Below are 7,500 nucleotides of genomic sequence, written 5' to 3' on the forward strand. Positions count from 1 at the left end.
GCTAGCGGGTTGATATTTGGGCTATGCATTTTAGAAATTGTTCAGGTGACTGCCTAACTGGGTCGTCGAGTTTTATAAAGGTGGTTTGTAAGTTTGATATATTTTTATCTCTATTCGTTAACATATTTTGCACCGTATGTGATTACCTGTTATCCTTGACCTTTATTTCAAGTGACTAAATAACCTTTGGTCAGCGGTCAGTGCACCTTTGTAATGTTGAACGTATTTGTGAAATGTATTGCATTAGCGATGGGGAGCCCATGTTTATCTACCGATTTTTGTAAAGAATTTGATCATATGCAAATAAGGACGTTTGTTGACACTATAACATGCCATCTGTAGAACCTGTGTGGTGCCGAGAGTAAGCTTTTAACAGTGTAAGTTCTACCAGATGTTGGAGTTGAAGAAAGGAAGGTACACGCAACACCCTCCGGTTCTCCCTCCCTCCCTCCCTCCCTCCCTCCCCCTTCCCCCTCCCTCTCTCCCTCCCTTTCCCCCTCTCTCCCTCCCCTGCCGTCCCCTCCGAGAAGTGAGGAGGTGAGGGGGTCGCTTGGTCGCGGTGTTACTCCGCCTCATCAGGATGTGGAAAGCATTACGCCGAATAGCTATTAAGTAATAATAACGATGCGTTTCGTAACACCACTACGAGATACCGTATGGCATAAATATGGCTACCGCTGTACGTGGGGCACATGCCAGGGCGCGGGAACTTTGCTCACGGGGCTGGGGTTCGTTCGAGGTCCCCCAAGTCTTAGGTCAGGGTAAGTTGGTTCTGGTTAGACTAGACTAATTGGTTGGTTTAGTTTAGTTTAAGTTAGGTTAGCTTAGGGTCCGAGAAACACCTGTCTAGGAAGAACTACTTGGCGATACCTTTCACAAAAGCGAGCAGGAAACAACGTCGCTTCCCCCGGCGTGACATTTACGCATCGATGAGGCTGACATTTGGGATCAATTACATCACATGTCAGGTGCGAGATGTGAGTCGTACAGTGTTATGAAGGTCACATCTCTTATCAAGTGCTTGTTAGTGACGGTGGTGGCGACGGGCCTGGCTGGCTGTGTGGGAGCTCTCTTTGTATTATTCTTAGTGTTTATTTATAAGGTGTGAGAGTACGTAGTCATCGAGGTTCGCAAACTCGCGCCAGGAGACAAATGTTATGCTCTTTTGTGTACAGGTGTTTTTAGGAGTTCGTCTCTTCGGTACGTTCTTAGTTGAAGAAGAAAATAAAATAAAAAAGATACTACGTTTTGTAGTTGTTGCAAAGTAATCAGGTTGGGAGTAGAGGAAAGAGTTGCAACTTAGTTTTCTTAACGGCTGTGTAGGCCCCCGCTCGCATGAATGGCAATGGGTGTTCATTGCAAGCAGCGCCGGGTTCATTCTCAAGTCGCTCTTCATTTTTATTCGCGTCAGTCGCTTAGAGAGTTGCTTTCCCATTAATCATACTCCACGCCATACAGGATCCGGCATGGTTGGAGTTTAGATGCCACTAGTCGCCCCAACTTCTGTAGTGGAGGGCGTACCATGGTGATTTGCGCAAGATAAAGTAGGATGGAGAGCGAAGGACGAGGAGAGAGAAGTGAGGATGGGGAACAGAGAAAGCATTGGTAAAGAGAGACAGGGTGTGCTGGTTGCATTCATAGCAGTCTGTGTTTTAATGAATGTCTTCATGGAAACATGTTATGGAATAGGAAAACAAAAAATGTCAGGGTAATACTTTCGAAGTTATTGTTATTATCATTATCATCAGCAGCATCAATCCGTATTTTTGTGTATTAATACTATTACTTTTACTATTATTATTATTATTATTATCATTAGTAGTACTAGTATAGTACTAATACTAGTAGTATCATTACCATCGTTATTTGTTATCATTGTTATTGTTATTATTTTTTTACTATTATTGTTGTTATTATTATTGTTGTTATTGTTATTGTTATTATTATTAATGCTATTATTGTTATTATTATTATTTATTTTTTATTATTGTTTTTATTGTTATTATTATTTTCATCACTATTACAATTGTTCTTATAATTATATAATGTTATGACAACGATAATAATAAATTATGTTAATAAGAATAATAACAATTATGATAGTAATAGTAATGGTAATAATCATAACAATAACAGTGATAACAATATTGATGAGAATAGTAATGGTAAAAACAATAGTAATAAAGATAATAATAATTACGATATTGATTATAATAGTAATGGCAATGATGTTAATGATAATAATGATAATGATAATGGTAATAATAAGGATAATTATAATGATGCTACTGATAGTAATGATAATAATAATAATGTTTATAATGAAAATGATATTAACAATGATAGTAAATATGATTGTAATTATGATCATGTAATAATTATGATACTAAGGCTAGTAATAATTACTGCAAATAATGATAATAATTGCTATTATTAAGTAATATCACCATTATTATTATTTCACTTATTATTTTTTCATTAACTTTATTACTAACATTGAATAAATCAAGATTGTTATTTAATCCTGCATCGCAATTTAGAATTACCATAGTACATTTTTCAGTAGAAGCGTTTTGATATACATTACATACTTTATTATGCCCATAAATGTAGCAATTTCTCGGCTATTTAAAATTTAGTTCAACACGTAGGAAAACAAATAGATAAAATATAAGGATTTTCAAAAAGGCAGGAGTGAAAGAGATGCCCAGGAGGATAAATACGTCGCAGCTATATACTGAAAGAATGTGGCGTAGTATGAAAAAAAAAAAAATCTCTTTTAATTTCTTCTTTTATCCAACAGGGAAACGGTGGTTGGGACGTGATGGTCATTAATTAATTCGGGATAATGCCTGACAAAACCTCCGGAGTTCGGACGAAACCGTGTTATCACAGTTGTCACATATCTCGGGGTCGTTTCCATGAAAATTATCTTAAATGTTTCGTAATCCGAGTGACGGCGAGATCGGCTGACACGCCCATTCTTCGCTCGGCCGTGCCTGGCACCTGCTCGCCGGGTCTCTCGTCTTTTTTTTTTTTTTCTCTTTCTTTCTTTCTCCCTCCCTCCCTCCCTCCCTCCCTCCCTCTTTCCCTCCCCTCCCTGCCTCTCTGTTTCTTTCTTTTGTCGATTTGCTTGTCTTCCAATCTTTTTGTATTCCGACTTACTTTTGTCAATACCGATTTCTGTCAGTCTTCCCTTATTTCTCTCTCTTTATCTATCTATCTCTCTGTCTGTCTGTCTGTCTGTCTGTCTTCCTTTCACTCATCATCACACTCGCTTTCATTCTCAATCTCTCCATCTCACTCTTATTGACACGCGACCGCAGCGACCTCTAGGCCTCTAATCACGTTCCCATTCACACTTTTAGAGGGTCGTGTGCAGATGGTTCTTGCTCTGCTTCAAAGTTGGATTTTTGGTTCACATTTTCCCCCTGAAATCCTGTGCTGGTGCTGAGATCAAGACACTTTTTTTTTTCTTTGTTCTTATTTGTTTTATATTTTATCTTGTCTTTTTGTACGAACTTTCCATGTAAAACTTTTATCATCGTTGAGCGTAGCAGCCCTTCACAGCCCGTGCTCAAGGGGCGAAACTGCGTCGCGCCAAGTCGTTAAGGGTCAAAGACTAATCTCCGTATTGTGAGGGAGTCGCCCTTATTGACGTCCTGATACGAACGGCCCTATTATTCTTCAGGCTGCTGGTTCTGCAAGACAGGAGTTATTAATGGTGTCGTTAATACAAGTAGTTATTGTCTAGACGAAAAGGAAAAGGGAATTGCTTGGGGCTTGCGCGCCGGCGAGAAAGACCGCAGTCCTGCTGGCCGCCGCTTGCAGATTTTTTTTTTTTTTTTTTTTTGGGGGGGGGGGTGTTTTAGGTGTTGAGAATCCGTTTAAGTTTGGGTTCCCTCCTGTTGCTGCCTTTGCATAGAAGAAAATAAGAAACGTGTGTATTTTTCAATTGCACGGGTATAAAAATCGAGACAAATCAAAACTATATGAATCCAACCTGAGACCGTCCTCCTTCAGGAAACACCGCGGAGCGACGCAAAGCAGCGGCGCTTTCTTCCTCCTCCGCAGCGCTTCCGCTTCCTAGGCCAAACCGAGCCAGTCGAAGGGGGCGGGGGTTTCCCTCTTTGCATAATTGCCAATAAATTATAAGATCAAGCGCTTCAAGGCCCTAATTTGAGGTGAAATGAGGTCGGTAATTCCCTTTTCAATTTTTAATACTTTCATCCCATTTTGACGTGCGAATGACCGCATTTGCATATCAAAGAAATCTAGGACACTGACAGCGCTTGACGTGTGGTCGAGGCTAGACCGATGAGAACCAGAGGCAGGGGATTGGAAGCCATTCAGATTCAAATGTGGGATCATTAATACCAGGCTGTAATTACTTTTTATCATGATGAGTATTGATGAAATGAGAATTAGTACTGCTGTCGGGGCGAGTGTTGAATACCTTTGAGAAATGTAAGTACCTGTGGTTATTTGGAGGGTAAATCGTGTACCTGACTGTGCATACGAGTGAAGTTCTTAGCGGACGAGGTTTAGGCGCTATAGATCGTTTTTTTAAACATCTAGAGCGTCTGTTATGAGATGTAAACGCCTTTATTGAAATCGTGTCTGGTACTGACTAGACGTTGCGCGATCGGGATGTGCGGATGGCGTCGGGGAGATGGTAATGGGATGGTAATGGTTGCATTAGTGTTGGCGGCAGTTGTGATGGCGACGACGTGCTCGGAGGAAGTGTCGCCAAAAATGTACACTTGCTCGATACCCTCCTCGCATAGCCAAGAGGAAGGCGCTCGCGGTCGCCATGCTAAGCGGCGTTCCCGAGCGTTATTGAATTCCCAAAAGGGCCGCAGAGCGAGAAGGAAGCGCACGTGCCCGGCCGGAGCTTGCGAGCTTGCGTGCGGGGGTAAGTTGACGAAGGCGGGTGAGGGAGGACGAGGAAGGGAGGGTGGCGGAGGACGAGGAAGACGAAGAGGAAAGGCGTGAGAATGAGCGAGGTTTAAGGTTTGTTATTACCGTGGACGGAAGGCGGATGCAGTTGTTCAAGTGTTGTTTAATAGCTCTGATGACAGCGATGGTGAGTTATGGCAGCGACGTATTTGGCCTCAAGGAATCGCCACCTAAAACGCACTCGCACCGTGCGCGCTGTATGCACAGACTGTTAGCGAGACCCAAATTTGTAGTTGTTTTCCAGAACAGCATCAAATTTCAATGAATACTCACCGGGGCGTCGGAGCGCACGTGCCCCTTCCAAGGGCTATGATATAACTTGGCAAAGTTTATGCGCTTCGCCGGCAGTTCTGAAGCGAGGACAGTATCTGAGGCGGAAAGGATGAAAAGGACTTTATAATTCGATCGTCATTGGCTGGTCAACTTTAGGTCATGGCGACCCCTTGAGCGATGCCGCGCGCTGCATCCGGGTGACCAATGATTCGGGTTCATTGACGATTCCCGCCGTGGCTGCTCATGGCCGCGCATTCGTAAGCTAGGACGGGAAGGTCAAAAACATCCCCAGTATGCATGGCTTCAAAAGGGAAAACGAAAAATCCGGATATAAATTTCTTGGTTATGAAAATATGATCCGTCGGGATAATAAATAGCAAGAAAACCTTGTGTCATATCATAAACTCAGTATCTGCATTTGGATAAGAACCATTAATATCCCTTATTAGCATACCCCAAAAAATGGACCATTGAAACCTAACATCATTATCAAATAAGGCTAAAATTATCACCGTTCACTAAATCAATCGAAACCCAATAAAAAATCTCGCAATAAAAAAATAAAAAACTACCCTCGCCTCAACCTCGCGCGTCAAACGTATTGTCTTCGCCCGCCCTTCGACACCTACTCGCATAATGCCCTATTATTTAAGCAGATTTTTCCCTTTTTTACAATCCTAACAAAGGGAACCGACGATTAAGGTATCACCCTAGGAGCAGCGCATAAAAAAGGGTCCCCGTATCACACTTGCTTCGCAGACCCGCCCTTGCTTGGCCAAGTGGATCCGCGACGCCCTGCACCGTGGCGGGGATCGCGCCCGGCACCCCGCTCCAGGCCGCCTGCTCAGGGGGGGGGGGGGGGGGGTTGTGATGGAGTTGGGCGCGGGGGTTGTAATTGTTGTTGTTGTTATTGGTATTAGTAATTCCTTAATGTTATTGTTGTTGTTATTGGTATTGGTAATTACTTAATGTTATTGTTGTTAGTAGTATTTACTTAATGTTATTATTATTGTTAGGATTTGCTGTAGGATGACTCGTTTGTTTTCATTATACTCACTCTGTTTCCTTTTCTTTTTGACAAAGTTTATACTTTTGTTTATGTTTGTCTGTTACGAAATATGAGACAAACAAACACACACACACAGACAGACCCAAAAATATAAAACGCAAAAACGGACTTAAAAAAAAAAATACTAGAAAAATAGATAAACAATAGATAAAGAATAGATAAAATTGAATAAATAAATAGACGAAGAAGATACGAAACTCCCACGAAAGGTGAAGTCCCTTGTTGAGCGCAGATGAGGCGCTTTACGACTGGACAAAGCATTTTGGAAATTGTTAAAGCTTGTATTGCAATGGCGGCGTTGCTAATTTGGGGACCTATTTTTACTGCTTTTTACTGGTTTGTAATTAACGACATTGTTTTCCGTGCAACTCCCCCATTTTTTTCTCGTGATTTTTTTGTGAAATATATTTATTTTTGAGTAAGATCATCGTCATCGTCATCATCATCGTCATCATCATCATCATCATCATCATCATCATCATTATCATTGCCATCATCATGATCATCGTCATCATCATCATCATCATCATCATCATCATTATCATTGCCATCATCATCATCATCATCACTATCACCATCAGTCATCGTTATTATAATTGACGAAGTATTAGTATATTTGCATTTTTTCTTCAGTAGCAGTAATAGTTTTATATTCATATCGTCATTGCTATTACTATTAGTAAAAAAAATAGATAATTTATAAAGAAAAAAAAATATATCTATTCTGTTTGTTCATCGATCGCCATCATTTTCTGCTTTTAAAATGAACAGTTGTTCTTGCTCTTTGTAAAAAGAAAATGTTTATCAGCTCTGTCAAACACATAATATAAAAGAAGAAAAAACTATAAAAATGTAAAAAGAAGTGAGAAAGAAAATAAATCAATTTAGAAAAAAAAAAACATCCACAAAATTCGTTGTAAAAGACGAAGAAGAAGAAAAACAAAACAAAACAAAACAAAAAAAAAAAACGATCGGACAGGAGATTAGACGAAAGACGTGTGCGTAAGGAGGAAGAGAAAATTGACGATAATGCGAGGGTATAAAGCAAGAAGGAGGGAAGAGAGGCGTGACTGGCAGAGACCCGAGCTAATGGAAAAGCCGATGAGGTAAACACAAGGAAAAAAGTTCCACGTTCAATCGCTCGCTTGTTTCTCTACCTTGTGTCCGCGGGGAGGGGGGGTGGGGTGGGGGGGCTAATG

Source organism: Penaeus chinensis, chromosome 36 (assembly GCF_019202785.1).
Source record: "Penaeus chinensis breed Huanghai No. 1 chromosome 36, ASM1920278v2, whole genome shotgun sequence".
NCBI classification, from domain to species: Eukaryota; Metazoa; Arthropoda; class Malacostraca; order Decapoda; family Penaeidae; genus Penaeus; species Penaeus chinensis.